Raw genomic sequence first — 17,424 nt, forward strand, 5'->3', positions numbered from 1 at the left:
AATAATACCATTTATCTTAAAGCATGTAGATTATCTGGTTTAAGCCCCTAGGCCTTAGGGGTGAGATAAAGTTCAGAGTAGGACTTGCTCAAGGTCAAAACAGCAGAGGCAAATCACAATCTACTAAAATGCAATCCAGTGCTTTGCTAATAGAATGTCTCATAACTAAACAAGATTAAAATAAAATCACTCTCCATTTAAAATGTCTTAGTTTATAAAGACTTGTGAAGGTTCTATTCAAAACTCATAATAACCAATGAGAAAAATGGCAATGTTTAACTGGCAGAAGAGATGTAAGAAGCCAGAGAGTGATGATTGAAGAATTTTCTGATGTGTGAAACTACCCTTCTCTACAATGACACCATCTTGAATCTCTTCAAAACTCATTTTCATTCAATTACCTTAATTTCAACGAAGCCCTGGAGGATAGACAGGACCTTACTTACACATAATCAATTATATGTATACAAATGAAATGTAGTTGAAACAGTTCAAGTGTCCACTCTGAAAGCTTATCAACTACTCAAGTGAACAAATCCAACCCAAAAACTTACTCACTGAAAGTTATTCATAAGAATCATTGAAAACGGCAAGTTCACAGTACAGGAAAACAGCTTTATAATAAGAAGTGTCTCAGAGTTAAAAGCAATCACCACTACCAGAGATTGGGGAGAAAGATGCACACCATCAACGGCAGTAAAGAAAAAACATACAATTCACCAAAGAAGTTGAGGACCATTTGCAAAAATGTTGAAAATACCTCGAACAAACCAAAACAGATGTCAGCTAGTGACAAACTGGCAAAATGTGAAAAAAGGAAACTATGTGAAACACATGTGACCTAGACCTTCCTCCCCCATCATGGTTGGTTAAAGGCTTAATGCCATCATCTAGTAGAACATCCCCTCTTCTCAGACCACCTCACAACTCTGAAGTGGATTTCAATTCTCACTGCACTTTCATTACTACTTGCTGTAAGTTTACAGATGAACAGCTGTAACTTCATAAAGCTGTGTATACCTTCATAAAAACAGATCACATAAAAGCAGATCACGTCAGTCCTCTTGACTGAATCACAATCTTACTCTCCTTGTCATGAAAAGCTGTAAGTTTAACAAATTAGGCCAAATTTCATAAGACACAAGATATAATTTCTACATAACTTTTTACTTACCTTTTTGAAAAAGGGCCAAACTCCAGCCCTAATCAGTAAAAGCTGTTTGATTTGCCACTTCGTATTAAAAAACAAATGGGGCCGGGCATGGTGGCTCACACCTGTTAACCCAGCACTTTGGGAGGCCGAGGAGGGCAGAATCAGAAGGTCAGGAGATCGAGACCATCCTGGCCAACATGGTGAAACCCCATCTCTACTAAAAATAACAACAACAAAAAAAATTAGCTAGGCATAGTGACACGCACCTGTAGTCCCAGCTACTCGGGAGGCTGAGGCAGGAGAATCGCTTGAACCTAGGAGGCAGAGGTTGCAGCGAGCCAAAATTGCACCCCTGCATTCCAGCCTGGGCTACAGAGCAAGACTCCGTTTCAAAAAAACATACAAACAAACAAAAACAAATGGACCTACCAAAATCCTCTTCCTTCTAAGCACCTACCTTATGTGGAGACAGTCTATATGCACACACTGACCAAATGGTGAGGAATGAGTCACTGGGCCAATCATCTGAAAAGTCTTTTTCTACACATCTATGTCACCTGACAGGAAATGATTTCATGTATGCTCCTCTAGCTTTCCAGCATCTGAAGCTCCTCTTTTAAATTTATTCTCCTTTTCAGTTCTTCCCTGATGAAGAGTCCATAAAATGCATATTTTTTCTCATTTGTAACCTGGCTGAAGTTTTCTATTTAAAAAACTTGCTTCTTTTTCTTTTCCTTTTTTTGGAGATGTAGTCTTGCTCTTTTGCCCTGCCTTAGCTTCCCAAGTAGCTGGGACTATAGCTCCCAAGTAGCTGGGACACTCGGCTACAAAGTATTTTCTATATATTTAAGAGAACACTTACACATAGCCATGTGAGGTGGCTCACACCTGTGATCCCAGCACTTTGGGAGGCCAAGGTGGGCAGATCACTTGAGGTCAGGAGGTAGAGACCAGCCTAGCCAACACAGTGAAAACCTGTCTCTACTAAAAATACAAAAATCAGCTGGGCATGGTGGCAGGTGCCTGTAATCCCAGCTACTGGGGAGGCTGAGGCAGGAGAATCACCTGAACTCGGGAGGTAGAAGTTGCACTGAGCTCATGCCACTGCAACTCCATCTCAAAAATAAAAACAAAAATAAAATAAAAGCACTACTACATGACAACATTAACATGGAAAAGAAGTAGGCACTCACAGCACTCAATGTCCATAAAATGCAGCATTCTTAAAGTCCACAAAAAGTAAATGACAACTACTGCAAAATTTGTCCTTAGAGATTTCAAGTGCAAATAGTTTGGAGATGGAATAAGACAGCATTGTTTACAATAAAGACAAGTGCATGCATTATACTGGAAACCCAGTCCTGCCACACAATGCATGACATTTGAAAGGAGTGTGGCTGGCATCCCCTTTTCTAGCTGAACTGCTTTCTCTTGTTCCTCAGCCATTAAATGAATGGCATCATGGCTACATGTTAGCAAAAATTCCTTCCTTCCAATCCCGACAATTATAACTAGAATAGAGAAATAAGAAAACACATTTTTCAGAGGCAGACAATTCTCAAGGCAATTTCCCCCATGACAGGACAGAATACTACGATAATCTGCATCTCCCTTCTGCAGCTCTTTTCAAGTGTGACCTTTAGGAAGCTCTCCCAACATTAAGGAGGAAAAAATATTTAATTAAAAGAAAGGGCAGCAAAGACGCCTACAGAAGGGAGAAAGCTTTTACCTTGTATTAGAGAAAGGTGGATTTTCTCAAAGCTCCCCATCCATCAAAACAAAATGCAAATCTCACGATAAGGATTATGCAGCAGGAAGGGCACATAAGCTTTGAGGCAGGAACACAGGACTTGCAAGCCTGAACATCTGCATGCTGGTAAAATTCCCTTGGAGTTAGCAATACTAACACCTTTTGCATAAGTATGAGATTATTTCTCTGCTTCACAGAAATTTAAAGACTCCGAGGAGTCTGCACACCATGATTAAAAAAGGAAGGCATTTCTCCCCACCTCCCTCCAGCTGACATTTTCCTGACCTTCTGGCCAGCAGGATGGGATTTCTGTTGGATTTTTGCTATCTCTGTACCACCACTGCAGCTCTGCTGAAAGCTTGCCTTTGGCTCAAAGCCAGATAGAAAAGAACAATGAGCACCTGGTGCAGTGGCTCACGCCTATAATCCCAGCACTTTGGGTTGGGAGGCCAAGGCAGGCAGATCATGAGGTCAGGATATCAAGACCATCCTGGCTAATACGGTGAAACCCCATCACAACTGAAAATATGAAAAATTAGCTGGGCATGGTGGCACGAGCCTGTAATCCCAACTACTCAGGAGGCTGAGGCAGGAGAATTTCTTGAACCCAGGAGGAAGAGGCTGCAAGCGAGACTCCGTCTTAAAGCAGTAAAAAAGAAAAGAACAATGAAAAACTCACCCAACTCATGCCCCACACAGGTTGCTTCTCCAGGCTTTCACTTTACAATCTGCCAGCTTTTCTTTTACTTTTCTGAGCCCTCAGGTTATCTGCCAACTGAGTTTAGCTGCCATCAGCAAGAGAAATAGGCTGTAGCGGACTAACCTCATCTTGGCCGAGTCCTCTCTAGCAATGTTAGTAATAGCTGTGGCAGCCTCTCTCTTGACCACATCACATAATGATAGCTGATACACACTGGAGCTCAGGCCCAGCCTACCTCTCACCTTCCTCTTGATGATGTGGTCAGGGTAGAGAAAGCCTGGTCATCTATTCTTCTAAAACCTGATATTTGGTCCACAATATTTTAACCTTCTCTTAGGTGTCACCATTTATTTTAGGCGCTAACAAAAGACAGAAGAAAACAAAAACTTTCTGACCTCCAGAGTACTGTCCTATTCTTGCCCCTACTCCGTAAGCCTCTGTCATCCTTTCAATCACACCAGGCTTAAAAGGCCAGGTGGGCAATTAAATATTAAGTGTAAACAGTTGCTTACTGCATGCTCCCAGGGACTAAAAAGACCTAATCTACACACCTTCAGGCTGTGAAGGGCATCAAAGAAAGAAAATATGTGTTAGAAATTCTGACGATGCCACTTTTTTGGCCAGAGAAATTTAAGCTCATTCTGGCTCTTTTTATTAATGGCAAAATAGAGGACTCTATCCAGAGAGAAGCCCAGAGAGGGGATTTGATTTCAGATGTAAACTAAACCCCTTCTCCCTTCACTGGTTTTAATTGTAACAGGAAAAGCATCCAACCTGCTACCAGAAAATAAATGTGAATGTTTCCAGAATATTGGATGTAATCCCTTGCTTAAACACAAAATCCATGATTCAATTATATAACAAATATCTACTGAGAGCTGATACTACGCCAGGAATTAGCCAATGTGCATGGAACATAGCAGTGAACAAGACAGATTCCATGCACCCATGAAGTCTGCATTCCACTGGAGGAGTCAAACAACAAAATGAATACTTCATAATGCTAGTGTTAAATACATAAGACACAATAACTCTGAAGTAGTGATAAATGTATCAAAATAAAGTAGGTATGAGATGAAGAGTGACGGGGGCAACCTATGTGAAGAAACCTCTGCAGGCCGGGCATAATAGTTTACACCTGTAATCCCAGCATTTGGGAGGCCGAGGCAGGCGGATCTCCTGAGCTCAGGAGTTCAAGCCTGGAACATAGCCAAACCCCGTCTCTATAGAAACACAAAAAAATTAGCCAGGAGTGATGGTGTGCACCTGTGGTCCCAGCTACTCAGGTGGCTGAGGTGGGAGGATTGCTTCAGCCTGGGAGGCAGAGGTTACAGTGAACCGAGATCACTCCAGGCAGGGTGACAGAATGAGACCCCCTCTCAAAAAAAAACAGAAAAAAGAAAAGCAATCCTTGCCGACTAATATTTAAGCAGAGAACCAGATGGAATAAGGGAGCAAGCCATGCCAAGATCTAGGGGTAGAAAAGCAGAACATTCCTGGCAGCAAGTGCTCAGACCCTCAGGAGAGATAATCCTGCCACACTCCAGGATCAGAACAAAGTTGGTATTATGGATACACTGGATGAAGTAGGGGGAAAGCAAGAGGTAATGAGGTCTAAGAGACAAGCAGGAGTCAGATCATGAAGGGCCTTATATGGCCTAGTAAGGAATTTGGATTTTATTCTAAATGTGATGGGAAGGCAGATCTACAGAGACACAAAACATGCAAGGTTTAATCTGACCATCTTCCTTACCCTCGATCTCAACCCAAAAAAAATTACTTTCGAATTAAGAGCAAAGCCTAATGTTGAAATCTACTTCATCCTCAGTTCTAACAGATCAAAGAGAAATCAATACAAAGTGAAATCACAAATTTATGCATGCATTTACTTCTTTTAGGGACAGGATTTTGCTCTGTCACCCAGGCTGGAGTATAGTGGCACAGTCATCTCTCACTGCAGCCTCACACTCCTGGGCTCAAGCAATCCTTCTGCCTCAGCCTCCCAACTAGCTGGGATTACAGGCATGTACCACCATGCCCAGCTAATCTTATTTTTATGTATCTCCCCATACCTCTCCAAACACACAAACACACACACAAACACTCTCTCTCTCTCTCTCTCTCTCTCTCTCTCTCTCTTGTCCCCTTTGATGAAGTGTGCACAGGAGCAAACTGAAGGAGCTCCCAGTGGCCAAAGCTGGAATAAGTGGAACAACAACAACAAAAAGTAGCATTGGGTTGTAGCACACGGTATGAAATAAACATCCATGAGTCCGCACTAGCAAAAATGTTCAAGTAAATAAATAAATGAGGTAGACAAATCTCCCATATATAATTCCAAATAATTTATATAGACACTCCACCGTCAAAGAAGGTGCTGCTGCACAGTTACTTCCTTCCAAAGAGTGCCGCGTAGAAAGGGGGGCAGATTGCAGGCAATGAGTAACTCTACAGTGGAGAAACCTGAAAAATAACTATTTTATGCTGGTGATCAAGGTTTACATCAACAGCAAGAAATCATGTTGACAGTGTGTAGACAGAGGGGCATCCTACAGTATACCTGACGAGCACGCCTCAAAGCATCAAGGTCACCAAAAACAAGGAAAGTCTGAGAGAGGAGCCCAAGGAGACATGACAACTAAATGTAGTATACTTTGATCCTGGAAGAAAGAAAGGATGAACATTAAGTAAAGTCTAAGGAAACCTGAATAAAGTATGGACTTTATTTAATAATCATATATGGATATTGGTTCATTAATTGTAACAAATGTGGTATACTAACGTGAGATGCTAGTAATATGGGAAACTGGGTACAGAGTATAAACTGAGTATGCTCTCTAGCCTAGTCTCTCAATCTTTCTGTAAATTGAAGAATGATTGTAAAAGTCTGCAAAGCTTATTAAATATATATTTTCTATATATGGAAACAGAGTGTGTGCACCCTGCAGGTTACATTCTCTGAAACCACAGACCTTATAAAATCAATCATCTTATCCTATTGCTATGAATGAGTTGTTTCAGCTGTTACAACAACGAGACAAAAATTAGCTTGTAGTCAACTACACAGTTGAGATGCTAGGCCTTCTACGTTTCCTGAACCAGCACCAGCTGCACTCTACCTATCTCTTAAGTATAGGGACACATCCAGAAAATATGTGTTGCTTCTTTGAATAAGTTCATGATAACAATATAGATAATCACTATTATGGGGGAAGTGGGTTTGGTGATAAAGAATAAAGCAAATATTACACAGATTTTAAGTCTCAATAAAAGTGTGAACACCATATCCCAGAGCTTAAAATAATCCATAAGTCAAAAATGATGGCTCACTTGTAGGCTAAGTACAGGTGTGATAAACCTTCCTTAGCTCAGACACTTGGGCTGGGGTTTTGGGGGCTGTTTATATGAATATTTTAGGGAGGGAAATGAATATGTCTATTATTGACCAGAGAATACGATTTTTATATTTTTCAAAAGAAGACATGGGTTTAAAAGGTTGAGAAACACTCACAGGGCATGACTCCTCCAGAAAGACACAGGCTAAAAACACAAGAACTCCAAAAATTTTTCAAACCAAAGTTCTCTTATGCTTTTTTTAATGCTTTATTGAAGATGTTCCCCAAAGATGTCCATGTCCTCATCCCCTGAATCTGCATATGTGAGATTACATAGCAAATGGGAATTAAAAATTGTGGCTAGGAATCAAGGTTGCTAAGAAGCTGACATTAAAATAGGGAGAATATGCCAGGTGCGCTCAGGTAATCACGAGAGTTCTTAAAAGCAAAAGAGGGAGGCAGAGGAGAGAGAGGGAAAGAGATATGATCAAAGAAGCGGGGTCCAAGGCATGCTATGTTTCTGGCTTTGAAGGCAGAGGAAGGGGCCAAGAGCCAGGGAATTAGGTAGCCTCTAGAAGCTTAAAAGGAAGCAGATGCTCCCAGAGTCCTCGAGGAAGGAACTCTGGCCTGCAGACACCTTGATTTTACCTGTGAGACCTGTGTTGGAGCCCTAAACTCCAGAACTGTAATAAACTTGTATGTTTTAAGCCACTAAATTTGTGATAATTTGTCACAGCAGCAATAAAGACTAATACACTGCTTATAGAACTCTCCTGCTTTTTAGCAGGAAAGCCCTTTCACCTCAACATCCAAGTGATATTTTTACCACATGCAAGTTAAAGGAAAGGAAGAAAGTTATCAGTAAGTGTGAAGTGAGCAACAAACAAGAAGATCAAAAGATCAGGAACTAAAAGACTTATGATATAAGTAAACTACAGCAGAGAGCAGGCTAATTCCAGTGATGGTCAGGTGACCTTGGCTAGCCACAAAGTTCATTTGAAATCTTCATATTAACCACTTCAAGAAAAAAACCCAAAAACCTATTTTCTCGTGGTTAGAGAGATAGTCATCAATATTCATTATTTGTGTCAGAAAACTAACAAGGGACCAGGCACAGTGGCTCACACCTGCAATCCCAACACTTTGGTAGGCTGAAGCAGGAAGATGGCTTGGGCCCAGGAGTCTGAGACCATCCTGGGCAACAAAGGGAGACCCTGTCTCTACAAAAAAAAAAAAATCAAAAAGTTATCAGGGCATGGAAGCACACACCTGTGGTTACAGCTACTCAGGAGGCTGAAGCAGGCAGATCACTTGAGCTCAGGAGTTTGAGACCAAACTGGGCAACATGGCAAAACCTAATTTCTACAAAAAATACAAAAATTAGCCAGGCATGGTGCCGTGTGCCTGTAATCCCAGCTACACAGGTGGCTGAGGTACAAGAATCGCTTGAACCTCCAGAGGCAGAGGTTGCAGTGAACTGAGCTGGCACCACTGCCCTCCAGCCTGGGCAACAGAATGAGACCCTGTCTCAAAAAAAAAAAAAAAAAAGCAAAGCCCTTTGTCCATAGCATATTCATTAAGGAAAACTATCAATTAAAACCACAAATTACTATAAATTTTTTAAAAACTCAGATTGTAAACAGCTTCCAAATAGCATAACATATAATTTTATATATATTAATATATAGAGATTTTTATATATTAATATATAAAGAGAGATTAGAGAGAGACATGGGCCAATTACACATGTTTATATAACATATATAGTCACCTCCTGCACTGAAAAACAAAGGTATCGCTTTAATTTGTTCTTTTAAAATAATACATATTTAAAGATATGGGAGCTTGGAAAATGGAAGGTACAGGTGGCTATGGCAACAAAGTCAATATATATGTAAACTGCAAATGTAAACTCTGTTTCTAAAACACATAAAATTAAGAAAGTAGACTAAACAAAACTAAATATGTCAGAAAAGATTAGTAATGCAAAAGAAAAGAACAACTCCCAAAGTTTGCTATTTGTTACATAAAATTTATTCTGTAGACATAAGCTCTACTTTGACTCTAAGCCATTAATGCTCAGTAATAAATGAAATTATATTGAAATTTCATAAATCTGATAATACATGCCAGACTGCAATTGTTTATACTACCAGTTTCAGTAAACATTTTCATCTAGAAAAACCTATGTAAAAGACAAAACACTAAACATCACATTAAGCTTACAGATTTGCTAATTATCCTTGGCCATGATATATGTTGGTGATCAATCAGAGACAATGCCTCACATATCCAAAAGATTTAGAAGTCCGTCATCGGCCAGGAGCAGTGGCTTATGCCTGTAATTGCAGCAATTTGGGAGGCTGAGGTGGGCAGATCACCTGAGGTCAGGAGTTTGAGACAAACCTGGCCAACATGGTGAAACCCTATCTCTACCAAAAATACAAAAAAAAAAAAAAAAAAAAATAGCTGGGCGTGGGAGCACCTGCCTGGATTCCCAGCTACTCCAGCCACTGCACTCCAGCCTGGTGACAGAGTGAGACTCTGTCTCAAAAAAAAAAAAAAAAAAAAAGGTCCATCATCAAAAGATTTTCCTCTATAACTTTTTTCTCTGATTCCCAGTCTTTCTATCTCTACGAATAAGAATGTACTTGATAATCTAATAAAACATGAGGAGGAAAAACAGAGAAGAGAATGAGAAATGAATATCATTTCTCAAACTTTTCCAGTCTGTTTTGAAATAATAGTAACAATTCTGGAAGCAGTCAAACTGAGTAATCAAGTATTATAATCACTATCAAGACTCTATTGCTGTTGTTTGAATCTACTTGGCTAAGGTTTAAATATACTGAGTGAGCTTTGCAAGCATTCCATGGTCGTTCAGTGGCTGAAGAATGATAGGAATGGTACTTGTATTTGGAAACATGTTGGGCTGCTCACCCCACCTGCCGTTCAGTGCTAAAACTGTGCTTTGGTACTGGTTTAATTTCAGCTGCAAGCAAACATGTTCTATGCAGCAGATGATATCCAGGACTGGCCTGGAATTTTCTTTTCATTGTTGTTTTGGAACTGGAAAAGGGCTGTGAAGATAATATATCTAGCTCAACCTTCATTTGACAGATGAATCAATTGTCCTTTATTTGGTTAGGCCCAACAGCACCTATACATGTGCTTTCAACTCCAGTATTCACTTCTTTAAAAAGTAATAAAATAAAAACTCCTTTAATCAGAACTTTTTTTTTTTTTGAGGCAGAGTCTTGCTCTGTTGCCCAGGAGGGACTGCAGTGGCACCATCTCGGATCACTGCAACCTCCACCTCCTGGGTTCAAGCAATTATTCTGCCTCAGCCTCCCAAGTAGCTGAGACGCAGGTGTGCACCACCATGCCCAGCTAATTTTTGTACTTTTAGAAGAGACAGGGTTTCAACATTTTGGCCAGGCTGGTTTTGAACTCCTGACCTCAAGTGATCTGCCCACCTTGGCCTCCCAAAGTGCTGGGATTACAGGCACGAGCCACTGCACCTGGTCTCACGGTCACTTTTAAGCTAGCTGCACATCAATTATATGTACTTACAGAGCAAATCTGAAAGTAAAATATAAAAAAACTACAGCCGGGCACAGTGTCTCACACCTGTAATCCCAGTGTTTTGGGAAGCCAAGGTGGGAGGATCACTGGAGGTCAAGAGTTCGAGACTAGCCTGGTCAACAAGGTGATACCTTGTCTCTACTAAAAATATAAAAAATTAGCTGGGCATTATGGTGGGCACCTGTAATCCCAGCTACTGGGGAGGCTGAGGCAGGAGAATCACTTGAACCCAGGAGGTGGAGGTTGCAGTAAGCCAAGATCATACCACTGCACTCCAGCCTGGGAGACAGAATGAGAACTTGTATCAAAAAAAAAAAACCTACAAGGATTATTTCATTGATTATAAACTATAATGATGCCATTCGAAAACTGAGTAGTCTCTTAAGGGCTTTTCACATCAAAATGTTTTATAAGTAAAAGAGAGAATAAGAATGAATTAATATTAAGATGTCCCAAATTTAGAAAGAAAAAGAAATTGAGAAGGCAGGCATATAAGATAGAAAAGACCCGAGTCTTTTTAACAGCACACAGCAGCTTAGAAGCCCTGGGGTTTAAAGAACCATAATTTTAGAAATGGGAGTAGAGCTTTTCAGCTTTGGCAGCATACTGTGGTGAAGCCACATCCCTGGACTTTAGACTCCCAGGCAGAGACTTCTATTTCTAAGTTATTTGGTAGGAACCCTAAATTCCCATCTCCACATTTTATTACCCCACCTTTAAATATCTCGAAGGGTAATAAGATATATATTGAATAAACCAGAAAAGCTTAAGTCAACAAATCTAAATGATGAACTACCTTTCAACATAGCCAAACCATTTTGCAATGTTATTAATAGAAATGAAAGGTATACATGCCTGAAAGGAAAGCATGAAAATTAGTCTGTAAATAATAGTTATCGCAGAGAAAAAAAAGTACAATTAATTGTTTTCATCATTCAATAATGACAAACTAAATCTCCTCCTAGAAATCAGTAACCTCAAGTTCGACTACGAATCCCACTACCAACTATTAGGCTGTACTGAAAAAAGCCAAAATCTACCCAATTGCTATTTCTTCACGGCAAAACTACATTTAACACCACCTTCCTCCTTCACAGGTATGTTCAGATAATCATTTAACTGTGAGGATTTCTTTTAGGATCTATTCTGAAGAAGTAGCTGGTTTTAGTTAATTTCATTTATTGTTTAACTTGTTTCTTTGATCATGAAAGAAAGTAATACATGCTCACAGTAACTAAACAAAATTTTAAATAGCTCAGAAAGGCCAGGCGTGGTGGCTCTCGCCTGTAATCCCAGCACTTTGGGAGGCCGAGGTCAAGACAAGCCTGACCAACATGGTGAAACCCTGTCACAACTAAAAAAACAAAAATTAGCTGGGCATGGTGATACGCACCTTGTAATCCCAGCTACTCAGGAAGCTGAGACAGGAAAATCACTTGAACCCAGGAGGCGGAGGTTGCAGTAAACTGAGATCAGGCCACCGTACTCCAGCCTGGGTGAAAGAACAAGACTCTGTCTCAAAAAAAAAAAAAGAATGACCAAACTTGGAAACCATATTTCACAAATGATGGATAGCCAGAAAACAAAAAAGCTCTGAATTAATTTATGCAATGAACTAACTCACTAAGAAACAAAGGTGCTATGATCTTAGCTGTCCTCAAAATGGAATGTTCAAATACCTGGTGGTTCAATTTTTCCAAGGAGTGTAAGAGCGGTTATGTTTTTCAGAGAATAAACTCTCAGATATTCAAGACCCACAGTCTTCCCAAAAGCAGTCTACCTTAGAAGGCACCTGAAGACAGCACAATTCCTTCTCAGCCTTTCTCAATCTGGCTGTATTCCCCAAGTCCCAATTTTAAATATAGATGTTGAGGAAGTATAACATGTCCTTTGCAAATCAGGTAGTTCCAATTCTTTGCTTTCAACCAAAGTGATGGAGAACCTAATACAGTGATCACTTGACAGATTCTTAAAATACTTCTAAAATAATTATTTTGGCATATAAATAAAAAGATATTTAATGAACTGGGTGATATTTACATGGCAAAACTCCAATATTCCCATCTACCTATTTATGTGAACAATGTTTCTCAGTGTTTACATCTATAAAATCAAAAATTGAGAAAAGAATTGACACTAAATCCTGTCTAGGGCAGGCAATAAGTAATATTTATCCACGGATACTTAAGCTCATTAGGGAAAATGAGATTCATTTACAATAAAGTTTTACCTTTATGTTTAACAACTGCAAATCAAAATAACTATTAATCAATATAATCTTAATTCAATCTAAAAGAAAAAATAGCACTCAAGCCTTTAAGGTTACATAACATTTCATAATTCAACCTTTATTACAGGAAAACATGAAATGGCAACCACTAAAAGATTTTCAACTATGAAAATGTATTCTGTTGAATAAAGTTCTGTAGGAGATGGGAATTAAAATACAAGTAAAAAAGAATAAGAAACAATGGAAATCTTCACACCACTAAAGAGTTTATTAATGTGATTTTTTAAATGGATAAAGGCAAATATCAAATCACTTTACTATTTAAAATCCATCCAAATTGTAATCCCAGCACTTTGAGTAGCTGAGGCGGGAGGACTGCTTGAGCCCAGGAGTTTGAGACCAGCCTGAGCAAGATGGCGAGACCATCTCTACAAAATATAAAAATATTAGCTGGGCATGGTGGTTCACAGCTATACTCCCACCTATTCAGGTGGCTGATGTGGGAGGATCCCTTGAGTACAGGAGTTGAAGGAAGCACTCCAGCCTGAGCAACAAAGTGAGACCCAGTTTCTTTAAAAAAGAAAAAGAAACAATATATAAAAGTTGTGTGACAGTTTTATTTTAAAAGTCAATCTATACAATATGTTTGGAAATTTTATATTTTGAAATTCTCTGATCCATTGATAAAAATGTGTTAGATATAAACTTTAAAGTACATTGCACATGGTTTCCCAAAATTTTTTAGGCAGAATTTACAAGCAAAAAAGTTCAGTTGTCTGTGTTGATATTGAAAATATGTAAGTGAAATAATGGTCAGTGAGAAAAGCAACTTAAAAAACAGAATATGTTAATAAGGATAAGGATGCCAAAATAATTACAGTTGTGAGCAATTTTGTTTGTAGCATGAGGAGAGGAGGTCAATTTCATGGATTACCAAGAGCTAATCTTGAAGCAATCTTCTGTTGGGACACTTAAGCACGTGAAGTTTCTAACCAAATTTTTTCCAGAAAGCTTCAAGATTTTCAAGGAAAATAGAGTCTAGAGGCTGTCATTTCAGTTTGAGCTTTTACAGGCTCTCAGTCTCTAGCTGGCTGACATGTTGCTGGTGGCTCCTTTCAGCAACAATAAAGGCGCAAGTGCCTTAGACACCTGCCTGTAACTGACTGACATTTCTTCCTTCCAGGTTCCCACTAAACTTGAACAGAAAATTAGAGATTTTCCTTTTACCAAGGGAAATGAAAATGTCAAAGGCATCTGGTATTAATTACTACTCAGGCTTTACTTACAAAGAAAAGTTTGATCAGAATAAATCATCTCCAGATTCTACTTTTTAGTATAGCTATAAACAGCTGTCTCATCTTTTATTGAACATAAGTCATTTTAAAAGGAATATGAAAAGCTGCAATGTAAACATGAAGCAAGAAAGCAGGGGCCGGGCGCTGTGGCTCAAGCCTGTAATCCCAGCACTTTGGGAGGCCGAGGCGGGTGGATCACGAGGTCAACAGATCGAGACAATCCTGGTTAATCTGGTGAAACCCTGTCTCTACTAAAAATGCAAAAAATTAGCTGGGCATGGTGGCGCATGCCTGTAATCCCAGCTACTCAGGAGGCTGAGGCAGGAGAACTGCCTGAACCCAGGAGGTGGAGGTTGCGGTGAGCCGAGATCACGCCATTGCACTCCAGCCTGGGTAACAAGAGCGAAACTCTGTCTCAAAAAAAAAAAGAAGAAGAAAGCAAAGGTCTGCTAATACCCACAATAATTGAAGATGGTATCAATATTACCTTAAAACCTTATAACCATACTAAAACATCAGTTGCCAAAAAAAAAAAAAAAACAAGCATGTGAAGGAATCACTCAACAGTCCTCCACACATCCCTTTTTCAAATCTCAAAGTTCCAGGGCATTTTAGAGCAGCAGTTGAAAGAACAGGCTCTGGAGTGAAAATGCTGGGGTGAAATCCAGGCTCAGCAATTTTCTGGTTGAGTGATATTAAAAAGTTATTTCACCTCTCCTAACTTTGAGTTATTTAATGGTGCGTCAGCCGTTTCATCTCATATTAAGTGCTCAACAAATGTGAATTACTGTTATTTATACAGGAAAGAAAAAGAAAAAAAACTGCAACTACTGCCAACAGGCCTTGTCTTCCTCTCTGCTAACAGCTCATCACAAAGATAAATACTAAAGAATCCTAGTATTGGGGGCTGGAGGAGAGGGGTGGGGTTGAGCGGTTGTTTATTTAGTTAGTAAGTTAGTTATTTGAGACAGAGTCTCACTCTATCAGCCAGGCTGGAGTGCAGTGGCACAATCACAGCTCACTGCAGCCTTTGCCTCCAGGATTCAAACAATCCTCCTGCTTCAGCCTCCCTTGTAGCAGGGACTACAGATGCACCCCACCACACTTGGCAATTTTTATATTTTTTTATAGAGATGGGGAGTCTCATTATGTTGCCCAATCTGGTCTTGAACTCCTGGACTCAAGTGATCCACCCGCCTCAGCCCCGCTAAAGTGCTGGGATTAAAAGTGTGAGCTAGCACACCCAGCCAGTTTTTTTTTTTTTTAACGATTATGTCTAGTACAGTAATGCTTCTAGTGAGCATTCTGTGAAGATAATTATGCATTCCCATAATCAGTAAGTTTAGAGCTCAGACCATTTTCACAAGGAATGATATAAGAGCAAGAGACTAAGAAGAGGTGTACTCAAATTCGTACTCAAGTAAGTTACCTTGGAGTATTACATAGCTATCTAAAAGTTGGTTAGTTTGATTTTGTTTTCCATTTACATGCAGTGGTCCAAACTAGAAAGCAAAGGTGTAAACAATACTGGTTTCTGAAGGTGGACAACTGGTCCTTACATGGCTGAGAGTCTATTACGATTTTTTTTTTTTCTTCTGATCATTTCAACTACTCTCTCCTTGGGGTACAAATGCACCATGGGGTATGAGAACGAGAAAGATTCAGGAAAGTCAATCTTGTCTCATGTAATCATTAAGCACCAGAAATGGTATCCTAGCAAGACTAAATGCAAACAGTACTTCAGAATCTGAGAAATGGAAGGAACTTAGAGATCACCAATCCAAACCAAAATTAAGGAATAATCTGCCCAACATCCCTTCCTCCAGCTTTGACTGAAAACATGATGATTAAGGCATAAGACCAACTCGACAAAAGATAAAAGCCTAAACTTTTAACAGAACGTTACAATACTAGCTTAAATTTTTTAAAGTCTTGGGTTATTCTTTCTTTAATGATATACCATCATTTCACCCAATTTAACTCAACAGAGATTAACAAAACAGAAGCACCTTCACTCACTCAATTCAACTTAAAGACACTTAGTAAAGTCCTGTGTGCCAGACACCATAGTTAATACCAAAGGTATCATTACTACAATTACTCTTAAAGCAGGATCTCTGCAGCCAAGGATTGTCTACTTTGTTCTCGGCAAAGTGACTGTTTCACAAAAAAGTAACAGATAAAATATAGTTGATTCAAGCCAGCTTGGTATAAATCCCAGCTCTGCTACTATCTGTGAAAGCTTAGTCAATTAACCTATAAAAATAAAAATTATTATATATATTATATAATACACTGTGTTTATTATATACTATTGTATTACATAATTCTACATTATGTACATATTACATATATATAAAATACAGATATAAGAACAAAATGTGATACAAAGTCGGCACTAGGTTGGTCTATAGTTTCTGGCATTACCTTCCTCAAATACTAGGTAAACTGACCCAAAAATGTTTTTATATCTCATTCAAGTTTTGCCTATTACCTACCTTAATCCGAACAAGACTTAAGTTTGTTACATTTAAAGTTTTATAATTTTTTTCCCAGCTTTGTATTGTATACAATTACTCTCTTTAGGGATATCTTATCTGCTGTGCCCTTAAGATGTAAATATTTCAGTAATAGCAAATTTGGCCTCATTCAAAAAAGAATTTTTTAAATCTGTGTGCATAAGAATTTAGAATATAAAGATGGTCTTGTCCTATAGATGTTAACAGAACAGCTCATAAAAAGGCAGTCCTCCAACTTCCTTAGCTGAGATATGATTGAGTTTGCCCCCATATATATCAACCCCTGCTCCAATCTCTGAAAACTTTCTATGAATGTGTCAATAAGACTGATGATATTGCTATATAAACTCATAATTTGACTGCTCAAACATTTATAAGTTGAAAATTAAAAACGACGAAGGACAGTGGTCCCTGATTGCTACACGTATAGGTGTAATAAAAGAGAATTACGATATTACAAAGAAATATGCATCTGATCCCGCCCCCAAATACTAGAGTCCAGTCGCACGGGTCGTTCTTTCATTCAACAAACTGTTTTTATTATGCGCCTACTGTGTACTAGGCACTGTACAGACAGTAAACAAAAAAGACCAAAAATTCCCTTCCCTCCCAGTTAACAGGAGCGTCCTGTAGTAAGGCTGCCAAGGCCTCGGCACCGAGAGACCACGCCCTGGCTGCGCCTCAGTCCCACAGTGGTTAATCGTGCAGACATCCCAGCCGGCCCCACGGGCAGCCGAGACTTGCAGCCCCAACACAAGGCCTTGGTCTCTGGGTTCCTAACCCCGACCCTGGGGCAGGCTAGAAAGCCCTCCGACCTCTGCCGTCTAGCGCCAGCAGGGACCGGAGGCCGCCAGGAA

The 17,424-nt window shown here is 39.5% G+C and overlaps 2 protein-coding genes across 4 annotated transcripts in view; one reads left to right on the forward strand and one right to left on the reverse strand.

Moving 5' to 3' along the window:
• The window catches only part of AVEN (apoptosis and caspase activation inhibitor), a 188,856-nt gene that overhangs the window by 170,868 nt on the left and 564 nt on the right, over positions 1-17,424 (reverse strand). The window lies entirely within an intron of this gene.
• CHRM5 (cholinergic receptor muscarinic 5) overlaps positions 1-17,424 on the forward strand; it is a 92,314-nt gene that overhangs the window by 57,251 nt on the left and 17,639 nt on the right. The gene's annotated exons all lie outside the window — the stretch shown is intronic.

The sequence above is a fragment of the Callithrix jacchus genome, chromosome 8 (assembly GCF_049354715.1).
Source record: "Callithrix jacchus isolate 240 chromosome 8, calJac240_pri, whole genome shotgun sequence".
Taxonomy (NCBI): domain Eukaryota; kingdom Metazoa; phylum Chordata; class Mammalia; order Primates; family Cebidae; genus Callithrix; species Callithrix jacchus.